Source organism: Stenella coeruleoalba, assembly GCF_951394435.1.
Source record: "Stenella coeruleoalba genome assembly, chromosome: 3".
Taxonomy (NCBI): domain Eukaryota; kingdom Metazoa; phylum Chordata; class Mammalia; order Artiodactyla; family Delphinidae; genus Stenella; species Stenella coeruleoalba.
In genome coordinates, this window is record NC_137148.1 from 173,344,994 (window position 1) to 173,360,074 (window position 15,081).

At 58.1% G+C, this 15,081-nt stretch overlaps 1 protein-coding gene across 1 annotated transcript in view; it reads right to left on the reverse strand.

The window, feature by feature from the left end:
- The window catches only part of PWWP3A (PWWP domain containing 3A, DNA repair factor), a 54,013-nt gene extending 41,279 nt beyond the window's left edge, over positions 1 to 12,734 (reverse strand). Inside the window, exon 1 of the mRNA XM_079917188.1 lies at positions 12,388 to 12,734. The gene's annotated coding sequence lies outside the window, so the exon portion shown is untranslated. The remainder of the gene's footprint in view (positions 1 to 12,387) is intronic.
- Positions 12,735 to 15,081: the final 2,347 nt, after the last annotated feature.

Consider the following 15,081-nt stretch of genomic DNA (forward strand, 5'->3'; position numbering starts at 1 on the left):
TTCTGTGCTTTGCACGCCTTCTCCGATGCTGGTGCGCCATTGTCACAAGCAGTAAGAAGACAAGAAGTGTCTGTAATGGGCAACGCGCCACAGGGAGACCCAGGAGTTGGCCAGCCCGCAGGCGAAAGGGCAGGCATCCAGGAGCCGGCTTTGCACCCCGGCCCGGCACTGACACTCATTCCCTGTCGGAGCAGGGGTTATCACTGCCCTTGCACGACCCTCCCCTGGGAAACGGTGACAACTGGAAAATCACAGACTGTCGGGTCTGCGGAGACCACGTACAACGACGGCTTCCAGTCATCCATCCGGGCGCTGAAGGACGTGACACACACGCACAGGCTGCCCAAAATATAGGCGTGTATTTTCCAAAAATTAAAAACTGCTTTTTTTGTTGTTTGTTGGTTTGTATGGTAAAAATACCTCCTTGTGTAAAAACTTTGTAAACATTCAGAAAAAGGAGAAAGGAGACACTCCCCCAGACCGGATGGATGTCACCATCCCGGGAACACCCCATCAGGGAGTCTGTGTGTTTTTATATGAACAGGATCATATTTTTTATGCTGCTTTATTTTTTTTTTCTACTGTTTATTTGGAGCTAATGACAATCACATCAACGTGCACAGACAGCACGGAGAGGCCCGTCTACCCATCACCCAGCTTCCCTCCAAGGTCAAAACCAGGAATCTGATGCTAAGATGCTACATAATGTCGAGCGTGTGTAGACTTCTTTGTATCGGTTGTATCACTGCATCTCCTGTGTGGATTCCTGTAACCGTCACCCCAGTCAAGATCCATGCCTCACCCCCCGCCCCCAGCACCACGATCGTTCTCTGTCTCTGTCATCCTGAGAATGTTTATAGATGCAACCATGCAGCTTGGAGCCTTTGGAACTTAGCACAGTACCCAGGAGAGGCCTGCACCCAGCCCCATGGCCGAGGAACATTCCATGGCGTGCACGTCCCAGCCGGCACGGCCGGTCACTTCTTTAGGGCATCTGGGTTGGTTCCCACTGGGGGCTTTCGAAAATAAGCTGCCCTGCACATCTGTACACAGATAGTGTGCGGGACGTGAATGTTCATTTCTCTGGGATGCACGCCAGGGATAAACACAGCAATTGCTGGGGCGCATCCTAAGTGTTTTCCATGCTGTTTGGCGAGCTCGACACCAGCATATCAAGGACACTATCCCTCACCGCTGGATACGCTCGTTTACAGCGGCTGCTCGGGGTGCCCTCCACACAGAGGGGAGCCCCTGGGTTCCTTGGAGATGAACGTGCAGGTCGCTGGCGGGGACGCAGCCCCAGACACACGGTGCCCACTGACTGCTGTGACTCTCGGACTACGCTTTTCTAGAAGTGGAACCACTGGGTCAAGGACTCGTGCTCGTGTTGATATGTGGGGCCGCGTGCCCTCCAGTGCATTGAAACTTTTTCTGTGTTGCCTTTTTTTTTTTTTTGGTAAATTGAGATATAATTGACGTATAACATTGTGCTAATTTCAGATGTACAACCTAATGGTTCCATAAATATTTGTGCATATTACGAAATGATCACCACGATGTCTAGTTCACCTCCTTCCACACTTGGTTACAAATTATTTTTTCTGGCTTTTTTTGGCCATGCTGTGCCGCATGCAGGATCTTAGTTCCCCCTACCAGGGATTTAAGTCTCGCCCCCTGCAGTGGAAGCTTGGAGTCTTAACCACTGGACTACCAGGGAAGTCCCAAATTATTTTTTTCTTGTGATGAGAACTTTAAATATCTCTATCAGCAACTTGCAAACACAGGATACAGTGTTAACTATAGTCAGCAAGCTGTAAGTTACCTATCTTGTTTGTACTTTCTGACTCCCTTCACCCAATTCTCCACCACACCCCCTCTGACACCCACCCATCGGTTCTCTGCATCTATGAGCTTGGGGTTTTTTTTAAATTTATTTATTTATTTATGGCTGTGGTGTGTCTTCGTTGCTGCACGTGGGCTTTCTCCAGTTGAGGTGAGCGGGGGCTACTCTTTGTTGCAGTGCACAGGCTTCTCATTGCGGTGGCTTTTCCTGTCGCGGAGCACGGGCCCTAGGCGTGTGGGCTTCAGTAGTTGTGTCATGCAGGCTCAGCAGTTGTGGCGCACAGGCTTAGTTGCTCCGTGGCATGTGGGATCTTCCTGGACCAGGGCTTGAACCCATGTCCCCTGCATCGGCAGGCGGATTCTCAACCACTGCGCCACCAGGGAAGCCCTAAATCCTATTGTTTGAAGCCACCCAGTTTGTGGTCATTTGCCACGGCTGCCCCGGAAAACCATATACCCAGTCACCTGCAGAGCTCTGGGCGCACAGCGCAGGAGGACAACCGGGCCAGGGCCCGGGGACGCTGAGTGGCTGCAGCACGTGGGGGCACCCTCTAAAATGCCGCTTCGGAGCTCCCCCCGACGGGGAGCCCGCACGCAGGCCTCTCTCCAAACCGGCTCTCCTACAGAGGGAGACACCACAGAGGCCGGTGCCCCACATCTGCATTTATTATGAAAACAGCAGGTAAAATCTCAGTGATCAAATGTAGCATCTCTGCCACAACGCAGGGCAGCCAGGCTGGCTGGGTGCTGGTGCACGGCTGGTGGAGCATGACACAGGCAGCCGCTGTGCAAAACAGGATGGCGGGCCCCCAAAATTAAACATTGACGCACCACGTGAACCAGCAATCCCACTTCTGGGTCACCTTTGGGTGTATGCCCAATAGAACCGCAAGCAGGGTCTCAAAAAGATATCTGCACACCCATGTTCACAACAGCGTGCTTTACGACAACCAAGAGGTGGAAAGAACCCAAGTGTTCATCAATGGATGACGGATAAACAAATGTGGTCCATACACACAGTGGAATATTATTCAGCCTTAAAAAGGATGGAGATTCTGGGGACTTCCCTGGTGGTCCAGTGGGTAAGACTCCATGCTCCCAATGCAGGGGGCCTGGGTTCGATCTCTGGTCAGGGAACTAGATCCCACATGCATGCTGCAACTAAGGAGCCCGCCTGCAACAACTAAAGGAGCTGGTGAGCCACAACTAAGGAGCACGGCTGCCTCGACTAAGATCTGACACAACTAAATAAATTTAAGAAAAAAAAAAAGGAAAAAAAAAAGATGGCGATTCTGACACTCGCTACAACGTGGATGGACCCTGAGAACACGATGCTCAGTGAGAGAAGCCAGACACAGAAGGACACACAGTGTGTGATTCCACTGATGGGAAACGTCCAGAACAGGCAGATCCACAGAGACAGGGAGTGGGTTCCTGGTTGTCAGGGGCTGGGGAGGGGTTGGGGGGTTGACTGCTCATGAGGACAGGCTTCCTTTCGGGGTGATGGAATGTTCTGGAGTTAGAGGTGATGGTTGCACAACCTTGTGAATGTCCAAAATCCCACTGAATTTTTTGCCTTAAAATGATTAATTTTATGTTGTGTGAAGTTCATCTCAATTAAAAGGTTGCCTTCCTAATTTCTGTTCTTTGTATCGCAGAAGTCAGGCACGGTCACTGCTAACTAAAGCCATCGTAAAAGTCTGTAGCCCGCCAGGAAGCTCGCACCTGTGTTCAAAGTTCTCTCCGGGGAGAGAGGTCTGTGCAGACAATGCTGTTTTTTTGTGCTTTTTTTTTTGTTTTTGCGGTACGCGGGCCTCTCACTGCTGCGGCCTCTCCCGTTGCGGAGCACAGGCTCCAGACGCGCAGGCTCAGCGGCCATGGCTCACGGGCCCAGCCGCTCTGCAGCATGTGGGATCTTCCCGGACCGGGGCACGAACCCGCGTGCCCTGCATCGGCAGGCGGACTCTCAACCACTGCGCCGCCAGGGAAGCCCGACAATGCCGTTTTTATGTGACAGTGAAAAAGTAATGTCAGTCACGGCTGTGGTCCCCAAGCTGAGGGCAGCTCACGTCCACCCCTGCTGGCTGCGAAGGACCTCAGAGCCCACAGAGTCAGAAGTGGCTGCTGATGAGGGTCCCACGCCCACCCATCCTGCTGGGGGGCCTTCTCCAGCGGCATCGCTGCTCTCGCGTTTGCAAATCTTCGCCTCGCATCTGCTTCAGACCCAGAGGGGCTGCTGGGTCCCTGCCCCAGGCCCGGGAAGGGGAGAAGGAGACCCGTGGCCTCTCCCAAGCCCCAGCTCATCCCCCTGGGCACCGCCCAGACATGATGCACTCGTGGGAGACTGGGACGTCAGCCAAGCCCCAGGCCCTGACTGCTGTGTCTGAGCCGCTGCAGGGCTCGGGACTCTGCAAGTGACTCCATACCAGACCAGGCCGGGGAGGGGGTGTGTGTCCCACTTCACAGCCAAGAACACCGAGGCTCACGGAGGTCTCAGCAGGCCCCAGCCAGGGCGGGGCTGAGATCTTCTCTGTCCCCACGTTCCTCCCAGGGCCCCCATGCCCCACCTCGCTGTGCTCAAGCCCCCAGCCTCCCGAGGCCCCCTGCCCCCAGAGCTCGCAGCCAGGGCCCTCGCACGGGGCACCTCGGGGAGGGGAATCGTCTGTTCTCCTTAAGCCTCCATCTTTAAGCCGGCCGTTGCCTTGGCAACGGTCTGTGGCTGACCTTTGTGCAGGAAGAAAGGGTGACCCTCCCAATGCAGCCCCCCTCCCTGCCATCCCCACCTCCCGCCCCGCCATGGTTTAAAGGCATCTGTCTAAACAATACATTATGGATTTCTCTGCCGGTGCTCACGGCCTGAGAATTTCAATCTAGGTGCTCCACCGTGTCCCAGACTTGAGGAGGGAACGGTGTCCTGGGAGAGGGTGTTAGAAATGCATGCTCTGGGCTGGGGTGGGCCTGGGAATCAGCAAACGCTGCCCGGCCGGCCCAAAACACAGTTGGGCCAAGATCGGCGCCCCAGCCTCAGTCTCCCCGTCTGTACACTGGACACAGCAGGACCCAGCAGGTGGAGGTGACTGGCTGGCCGTGCTGGAGCCCGTAAGGGGCAGTTCCCCGAGCAGAGCCACTGCCACGCCAGGCACAGGGAGGCGCTGGTCAGTGTGCAAACCAGGCCCCCCTCTATTGCCCAGGACGGGGCTGCAGCCGGTCAAGGCCCGGGGTCATCACTGGGCCCGGTGCTCCCTCAGCGGTCACACAAGGGCTGAGGGCGGGAAGGGGCGGCTGGCTCAGCTGGGCCACCCCCACACACAATGGAGAGTGGCTTCGGGTACCAGGACCCTCGCCACCAGACACAGGAACCAAACCCCAGGCCCCTCCCTCCAATTCCTTAAACAGTGAGGGAAACAAGGAAACGAGGTCCGGGAGGAGAACTTTTCCTCCAAGTTCCTGTTGGCAGGATTTCTGCCCTGGGCTCCTGCCCCCAGCTCCAGGCAGCCCTGTGTGCCTGGCCCTCCTGATGGGCCCACCATCGGATCACGTCCCTCCCCTGCTCCAAACTCTGCCATGGCTCCCCAGGGACCTCGGGGGGAAACCAAACTCCTCCCTGAGGTCCCCCAAGCCCTCACTGGCCTCCCCACACCAGCCTCCCCCGCTGCCCATCACACCAGCTGCCCAGAAGACCTGCAAACACACCTGGCTGTCCCCCACCTCAGGGCCTTTGCACTTGCTGTATCTTCTGCCTAAAGTCACCTCAAGACACTCCTCTCCTTTCAGCTCAAATGACACTTCCTCTCAGAAGGCCTCCCGTTCCTTCCCTTAGAGCTTGTTGAGACAGACAGGGAGCGATTGAGGCAGAGAGAGATCCAGGCAGCTTTTGGAGCTCACAGACTGCCGGCTCCCTGAGGACAGGCACCAGCTCTGTCTTCATTTTTATTGTATTATCTTTTAAAATTTCATTTCATGTTCAGACACGATGCACGTGGATTCTGTGCCACACACTGTTCCAGGCGCTTTACAAATACAGACTCACTGGACCCATAACCACCCAGTTACCCCAATGTCTGAAGGTGGAAACTGAGGCCAAGGGAACAGGTCTCTCTTTTCCTGCCGCTCCCCTACACCCAGAGCACACAGTCGGCGCTCAATGAATGCACACGTATTATGCGTTATGATACCAGTCACTGGATGAGGGTTCACTCTATTGACCTCATCTTCACTTGATCACATCTGCAAGGACCCTATTTCCATACACGGTTCCATTCCAGGGGGTGGGACTTGGACACATCTCTCTGGGGACACGATTCCACGCATAACAGCACGTCAGTAGGTGTGGGCCCTCCCTCCTCCGCCCCACTCTGCACCGAACCCTCAGCCTCTCACCCTTCCCTGCGAGGTCTGGGGAGATGCCGTGAGCGTGCCGAGGGCAGTGCCTGAGGCTCCACCGTCTGAAATATTGGGACCTGACGTTAAGAGGGGCCCCTCTTAGGGACTACCCTGGCGGTCCAGTGGTGAGGACTCCTCACTTTCACTGCCGAGGGCACAGGTTCAATCCCTGGTCGGGGAGCTAAGATCCCGCATGGTGCAGCCCAAAAACAAAATAGAAGGCCCCCCCTTAGATCCAGAGTCAGACCAGGAGGCCCTTCCTGGGGGCCTGGGACACCTGGGGCCAGCAGAACCCAAGGGTGTCTGAGCCCTTTCCTGAGTCCCTACGGCCGCTCCTGGCATATGGCAGGTGCTCACAGATGGGGCCACCCCAGAGCTTCGGGACACTGGGAGCGGACATGAGGCAGCCCCTAGGCCCCCGGGGGTCCTGATCCGGCAGCATCAGCTCACCCTCAACCCCAGACTCAGAGGAGTCATGCGGCTGCCCGCCCAAGGCCACAGAACGGAGCCATCCGAACAGCCAGGGCGTGGGGTTCGGGCAGCTGCTGGGCTCAGGGGGCCCGGGAGTGAGGCCGCTGGCCTGGCAACATCGTCCCCAGCCCTGGCTCCTCCTGTGTCCCTCTGTGTCTGTCCCTCTCTGGGTCTCTGTGTCTCCCACCCATTGTGTGGCCTTTGGCCCCCGTCCTCTCTGGCCTCTGTCCAGCAGTCTCCACTCTGTCTCTGAGATCTCCTTCAGGAAAAGAAGGAGATGGATGCAAGGGCAGGGACTTATGCAACCCCTCCTCCTTGAGGACTGGAACGCAGGTCGCCTGGCGCCCCAGGCAGAGCGGGGCAGCTTCCAGGGAGGGCCCGGAACCTGCCAGCTGCCTAGCCAGCGGACAATGGGGCTTTAGTGGCCCCACCTTTAGGCATCAGGTGGGTGCTACCCACCCCCAGGCCGGGCTCAGGGACTCCATCCCCTGCCATCCCCACCTCTGAACAGCAGGTGCGAACTCACTCCTCTGGGACCACCCCTCCAAGGTCGGGGACCAGAGGAGGAAAGTGGCATTCCTGGATTTCTGGACAGAAAACCGAGGGGTCGTGGACGCTGGGACATCCCCTCCACATGCCCAGATTGCCCTCCAACAAGAGCGGTGGTGAGACCCCCATCTGCGGGAGCATGCAAGCCAGGACCCCCTGCGCAGTTGCCTTTAAGTGAAAAGCAGGTCCGGGCACAGGCGCTGTCCCGGTGTAACGTGAACACATTAGGTGCTGTTAAAGCCCTTTGGCCAATGGAGACACCGGGGTCAGGGCAGGGTCACCCGGAGATACTCGGGGTCCATGCCCCTGACCCCGCATGAGGCTTTTTCCCGGAGCTGCAGATGCCCTGACCCACACTATACTTTTGGCCTTGGTGGGCCTTGACGTTGTGTGAGGGTTTCATGCACAAGGCAAGGGATGATTAAAGGGTTTTCAAGAACAGCATCCCCTTGGGCTTCCCTGGTGGCGCAGCGGTTAAGAGTCCGCCTGCCGATGCAGGGGACGCGGGTTCGTGCCCCGGTCCGGGAAGATCCCACATGCCGCAGAGCGGCTGGGCCCATGAGCCATGGCCGCTGAGCCCGCACGTCCGGAGCCTGTGCTCCACAACGGGAGAGGCCACAACAGTGAGAGGCCTGCGTACCGCAAAAAAAAAAAGAACAGCATCCCCTAGGGCTTCCCTGGTGGCGCAGTGGTTAAGAATCCGCCTGCTGATGCAGGGGACACGGGTTCATGCCCCGGTCCGGGAAGATCCCACATGCCGCGGAGCAACTAAGCCCATGCGCCACAACTACTGAGCCTGCGCTCTAGAGCCCGCGAGCCACAACTACTGAGCCCACGTGCCACAGCTACTGAAGCCCAGGCACCTAGAGCCCGTGCTCTGCAACAAGAGAAGCCACCGCAATGAGAAGCCCACGCACCGCAAAGAAGAGTAGCCCCCACTCGCCGCAACTAGAGAAAGCCCGTGCATAGCAACAAGGACCCAACGCAGCCAAAAATAAATAAATAGATAAATAAATAAAATTAAAAAAAAAAAAAGAACAGTATCCCTGTCATGAACTCCAACAGAGTGGGAAACAGCCCAAGTGTCTCTCAGTGGTGAAGAGATAAACACCACGTGGTCCCTCCACACACGGGAACATCACTCAGCCACATAAAGGAGAGAAGCCCTGACACTCGCTACCACGTGGACGGACCTTGAGAACACGATGCTGTGAGAGAGGCCAGACACAGAAGGACACACAGTGTGTGATACCACTGACTGGTGGGAAACGTCCAGAACAGGCAAATCCACAGAGACAGAGAGTGGGTTTCTGGCTGTCAGGGGCTGTGGTGACTGCTGGTGGGGACGGGGCTTCTTTTAGGAAGGATGAAAATGTTCTAGAATCGACTGTGCTGATGGACACATAACCTTGTGAATACAGTAAAACAAATGAGTCATACACTTTAAATGAATGAACTGTAAGGTATGTATCTCAATAATGTTGTTAAAACCATGACATGCCCTCCTGCCCTGTGTCCCATTCCTCCCTGACTTTGGAAGTCCACCCCAGGTAAGGCACAACTTCGCCCTCACCCAGGGCCACATGCAAGGAGGCCTTGTCTGGAAGCCTTGCGAGGTAGTGAGCTTCCCATCTCCAGAGGCATGCAAGCAGGGAGCAGCAAGCTGCGGGCAGGGCTCCCTGCCCTTGGTGATGAATGGCCTCTGACTCAGGCCCAGCACTGAAAACCCTGGAACTCCTAGCTGCTAAAACTCCCTGGTATCTCAGACACTGTGCCTGGTGCAGGGGCCCCAGGGGTGAGCCCTCTGCTGAGACGGCACCTCAGGGACGCAGCCTCAGGGCCTGGTGGGGCCGCTGCCGTTGCACATACATACATGTACGTTCACATGCACACGTATAACTGTTTGGGGATTTTTCCCTTCTTTTCTTCAAGTAAAGGAGCCTGTCATGGTCACGGGGCAATGGTGACACCACGGATTTCACGGTGCTTTCATCATCGCCGGCCTGGCTCACAAAGGCCCCTCTAAGCCCTCTCCTCTATTCTCTACGTGGGAGCCTCCTCGTTCCCTATTAACTACAAAAGTCTCAATCCCACTAGGGTGGGGGCAGAGGGACAGCAGGCCGGCCGGGGGCCCTGGGGACCCTCATTAGGCCAGCGGTGTTCCCGCAGGTCTGAGGGTCTCCGACAACCCCCCTCCCCACCTCAGCACCTCCGGAAGCAGCAGTAGGATGCTCAGCCACCCATAAGGGCCACTCCTTCCGGGCAGGAGTGCCGGGCAGGGGGCAGTGGGTTCTGGGCATCTAGGGGTTCAGCTGACAGCATTTCGTGCAGCTGAGAAGCGTCTCTGGACCCTGACTTATGCCGCATCCCCTGAACCTCCGTCTCCTTACTCGGAAAATGGGGCCAATGCCACATCCCCCAGCTGTCACCCACCCTACCCTTCCTATCCGCGCCGGGACCCTCCTGAGGATCAACTGGCCTCGCCGTGTGGCCGCGGGAATGTCCGGCCATGCCCTGGAATTCAGATTAACCCTGAGGGCAGTGGGGAGCCTTGGATATAGGCAGGGGAGGGTCACGGTTTGACTTGGGGTTTTGAAAAGTGCCCTGGTTGCCCCAGGAAGCAGGCAGTGTTGGGTAGTTAACTGCCCTGACCCAGAGCAGAGTCGTGGATGAGGGAAGGGGCAGATGCCATGTGTGTTGTACAAGATGGGGACAGAGACGGGGGTCAGGGAGGAGGCGGATCCCTGTGGGACCCCGGCCTGGGTGTGCTGGCCCACAGGGAGCAAGGAACGAATCGGGCTGCCTACATACGATGTTCAGACACGAATCTCATCGGAACCCTGACCAACACGGAGAAAAGGACAGGACAAAATGGGAATACCCACGCACGGGAGCATCACTCAGCCACAAAAAGGGGTGAAGCCCTGACACTCGCTACAGCGTGGATGGGCCCTGAGACCACGATGCTCAGTGAGAGAAGCCAGACACAGAAGGACCCACAGGGTGTGATTCCACTGACGGGAAACGTCCAGAACGGGCCAATCCACAGACACAGAGCGTGGGTTCCTGGTTGTCAGGGGCTGGGGGAGGGTGGGGGGTGACTGCTTATGCGGACAGGGTTTCTTTTGGGGTGATGGAATTTTCTGGAATTAGACAGAAGTCATGGTTGCACCACACTGTGAATGGACTTGAAAACACTGAACTGCACACTTTGAATGGATGAAGTATGTGGTATGTGAATCGCACCTCAATTAGAAACGAGAGAATCACTGGGTCTTCTGGGTAGAATGTACCGCTCACTCCATCAGTGTATGAAGCCGTCCTTTTTCAAACACATTTGCCTCCTGTACTCGACCGTAACTTTCTGGAGGCAGTGGGGCACAGTCCCCCAGCCTCTTTGTAATAAATATTGTTGAACTGAAAGTGAGAATGGGGTCGACACATGGGGGAGGGTGTGCCCAGTGGGGCTGCCCTTCACCTGATTGGCCAAGGGTTGTCACACACGGGAAGGGAACAGGCCTGTGCAAAGGCCCTGAGGCAGGCACAAGATTCATTTGTTCCAAAGAACAACAGGATGGCTGGGTCGGAGTGAGCAAGGAGGAGGGGCGGCCTATGGGGCCGGATTCCTTACTCTCAGTGCCGTGAACCCGTATAGAGAAGCGCCTGGGAGAAGGTTCAGGGGCGGAGCAGGGCGGCTGAAAGACGCTGGAACCCCAGTGCCACCCCACAGCAGATGGCATGCTGGGGAAGGATAGAAGCCAGTGCTTTGGGGGGGACACCTCCCCACAATGAAAACAAGAAGGCTGCCAGGGCAACGTGGCCTTCCTGGGGCCCAGGACATGAGAAATGGCCACTAGATAGGCTAATCATACCGAAGGAGGGACCCAGGTGTGCTCATTACACAGAAGGGGACCACAATGTGCTAACCGCACAGAGGAAGCACCGCAAATGTGCCAATTGTACAGAAGAGGAATCCCAGATGTGCTAATTACACAGAGGGAGCGCCATATGTGCTAATTACACAGAAGGGGATTCACATGTGCTAATTACATAAAAGGGGTCGCAAAAGTGCTAATTACACAAAAGCGGGTCCCATATGAGCTAATCACGCAGAGGGAGCCCCACATATGCTGTGAATGACCAAACCCTCTGTGCCTCAGTTTCCTTTTCTGAGAGATGGGTCTTCCAAGAGGATGAAGCCATACAGCAGAAACTAACAACAACGTAAACAACATCGTAAAGCAACTATACTCCAAAAAAAAAAAAAAAGAGGGATGAAGCCAGAAGCCACTCCTCAGGCGGCAGGTGGAGCTGGCAGAGGCAGGAGGGGGGCACGGGGCAGGCTTGGGGTTCCAGTCGAGGGTCAGATACGACCCTGAGGCTCTGGCAGACAGGGGACAGCCTGGGGCCGGTGGCTGACACCTGAGCCCACTCTGGTTGTCCACAGCTTGAACCCTGCGGCTCCGTCCCTGCCAGGCCCCACCTGGACCCCACCCAGGGCCCCCTGGCCCTGCTGGGCCCCCACTCCTGCCTGTGCCCAGGCAGCTGGAGGGAACTGGGAAACAAAGTAACTTAGACCATATCACCCTCCCGTCCTCACCCACCATGGCTCCCCAGTGCTCTCTGCACAGAATTCAAGTCCCTCCTACCCTTCGTAGCCTACAAAGGCCTGGGGTGGAGGCAGCCCCGCTCCGCCTCTGCCGCCCAGCCTGTGGTCCACCTTGGGGCGGGGAGAAGCTGCCCGCTCTGTGCAGGACACTCACTCTGCCCAGTATCCCTCATGCCCCAGGTTTCAGCTGCAACGCCACCTCCTCAGAGAAGCCAACCTGGGTCCTCGCCTGGGGGTGAGGAGGGGGTCCTGAGGACCTGAGAAGACCCACCCAGCCTCAGCAGCGCCCTAACTCAAAAGGACCCTCGCAGCCCCTGCACGCTGACGGGCACCCAGCCTCAGCCTCCCCAGCCGGCTACTCGCGCCGCTGCCAGGCTGCGGGCGTTAGCTGTGAGCTGCCGAGTCTGAACTGTGCGCCGGTTTACACAGCGGCATCCCGCGCGGCGGCCGGGTCAGGGGGTCAGGGGTCAAGGTCGGACGGGTCCTCACCGCGTGCGCGCTCTGGACCCCGCCCCTTCTGCTCCCGCGCTTACCCCTCGCAGGGTGTCCGGGCCGCGGGCGGCGCTTCCCTCTCAGGGCCTCTGTTTGCAGGGCAGGGGGCTCGAGCGCGGAGTGGTCGCGGGCGTCCACCCAGCAGCGTCCGCTCAGGGCCTCCGCAGCTCCGGACCGCGTGTCCGCCCGCGCCGCGTCTCCACCGGCCTCCTTGCTCCACCTAGCGGCGGCCGGAGCCGGAGCCACGCGGGGGCCCAGGGAGGGCGCGGGCCGCCAGGCGCACAGCCGGGGTCGGGGCCCACGGGGCGCGCGGGGCCCCGGGTGCACAGCTGGTGTCGGGGCCCAGGGAGGGCGTGGGGCCGCCAGATGCACAGCAGGGTCGGGGCCCGGGGTGGGGGTCCCCGGGGCGCACAGTGGGGGTCGCCCCCTGCCAGGTGCACAGGCCGGAGCAGGACTGCGAGGGTGGGGGGCGGGGTTCACAGCCAGGAGAGGTGGAGCTTCATACCCCACCCCTTACTCTGAGAGGGAAGAGTCTCCCACGGTCTCTTGTTACAAGGTGGGGAAACCGAGGCACGAAAGGGACAGGCATGCCCCAAGGTCACCCAGACCTTTGGTTCAAACCAAAGTCCACCGACTCTGGACCCCATTTATGTCCTTCCTCACCCCAGAAATTGTGGGGGCCCTGGAGTCCCCAAATAGTGGGGTGAGGAGAGGGGTACGTGGATGGGGGTGCGGAGGTGGTGGCTGAGAGTCCACTGCACAGGGACGGACGATCCCCACCACCGTCCTGCCTGGGACTGTAGGACAGATCTGAGCTGGGACCAAACCCCAGCTCTGCGCCGTCAGTAAACTTGGCCAGCAGCCCCCGCCTCTCATGGCCTCAGTTTCCGGATCATAGGGTAGTTGATCATGGTGTAGTTGTGAGGGAGATGAGGCATACAGTAGGCACTAAATAAATGTTGGCTGTTGATTAGCATTGAGTCGTATTGTCACCAGGCTCATCCACGCTCCCTCTGCTCCCCGCTCCTTACCTGCTCCTGCCACACGGGTCTCCTCGTGCTCTTCCAAGGCCCTATGCTCCTGCTGCCTCAGGGCCTTTGCACGTGCTCACCCCCACCCCCCCCCCCCCCCGCCCAATGCCTGAGAGTCCCCTTACGCTGATTAACTCCAGCTCAGTTTTGTCTACTTTGGTTCCCACTATGTCCCCAGTGTTCCGCCTGGGATCAGGTGCACAGCTGGCACTCAAGAAATGCAGGAGGTCTGATGAAACAGGTCTGGCCCCAGGCTCCCTCCCCCCATTTCATTATTCCCGGGAAACCGAGGCCCAGAAAGGGGCAGCAACGGCAGAGTCCTCTTGGCACCAGGCGCAGGTGCCCGGGACCTGGTGGGGCAGGCTGAGGAAGCCACCACGTCCCCCACCCCGACCCCAGCCCCCGAGGAGGGCCAGGCTGCAGAGGCAGAGACCAGGCCAAATTGAAATTGATTGTGGGGAACAGCTCGGCAGGGTGGAACAGACACGCGGCCACTGGGGAGCCCAGGGGCGCCCGGGCGTGCGAATGCATCCCAGCCAGCAGTGGAGAATCGTTTAATCTTCACTGAAGGCTCCTAGCGGCGGCCTCCAAGGAGCCGGAAGGCTAAGTCGCCACAGCTGCCAGAAGCGGGGACACCCCCCCTCTCCTCATGCCTTCACCCCGTTCTTCCTCAAGCATTTAATAAGCATCTGGTTATTCAGTGTCTTAGTTTCTCCTCAGCCAGCCCTGCCGGGTCGGTAGAAGCAGAAAGAGGCAAAATGCTCCTCCATGGTGGCCCAAGGTCAGGACTGGAGCCAGGGCTGAAGTCAGCAACGTCCTGAGCTGCATCTATTGAGCGCCTGCTGTATGCCTAGCCCTGGGCTCAGCCTGATTAGTGCGGTTCCTCATTTTATCTTCACAACAACCCTGGTGTTACTATCCCCCGTAACCACCGGGGGAGGCCCAGAAAGGAAGACGGCTCACCCACACCCACGCCAATGGAGTGGGACTCACCCTGGGGGGTGGGGAACTGATATTTGAACCCAGGTCACAGAGCTCAATGGCCAAAGCGTTTGCCACTGTTTCTGAGGCCCTTGTCCAGGTGGGGAAACTGTCTTGAAGACAGTGGGAGTTATGGAGGAGTCTAGAGCAGGGTACGGCAGTCCGGTCAGAAAGTCCCTCCCACACTCCAGGCCAGGGTCTCCTGGGGCCTTCCCAGAGGGGACACGGGAGCCATCCTTAGCCATCCCCCAGCCCAGAGGGGTACACTGAGGCACAGAGCCAGTTAGGAGCCCAACACCCAGCATGGCTGTGGGATGCCTTCCAATACGCCCGAGCTGCCTGTGACCTTCCTATTTTCAGGCTCAGAGAGGGCAGCTGCTGGCCTCTGGTCACCAGCCTGGAGGTGGCAGGGCCTGGAGGCTTCCAAGGGCTCTGCCTGCCCTCAGTTTCTCCCACGGGCCTCTGCGGGGTGGTGACCAGACACGTGGCCAATGGGGCAGCCGTGTTCCCTGAAGCCCCTGTGACCCCGACCCGGAAGCCCCCCCTTGGTGCCTGGGGCGGGGGTCACACCCTGGCCCATCTCTCAGGGTCGCTCCCAGTGAGGGCCTCAACCCCGGGATTAGGGGGCCGGGGTCAGGGGTCAACAGCATTTGCCTCAGCCCCTTTCAGGCCTCGAGCAGATCCGTTCTCCCTGCCACCTCGAATTTCCTGGACAAAGGCTCT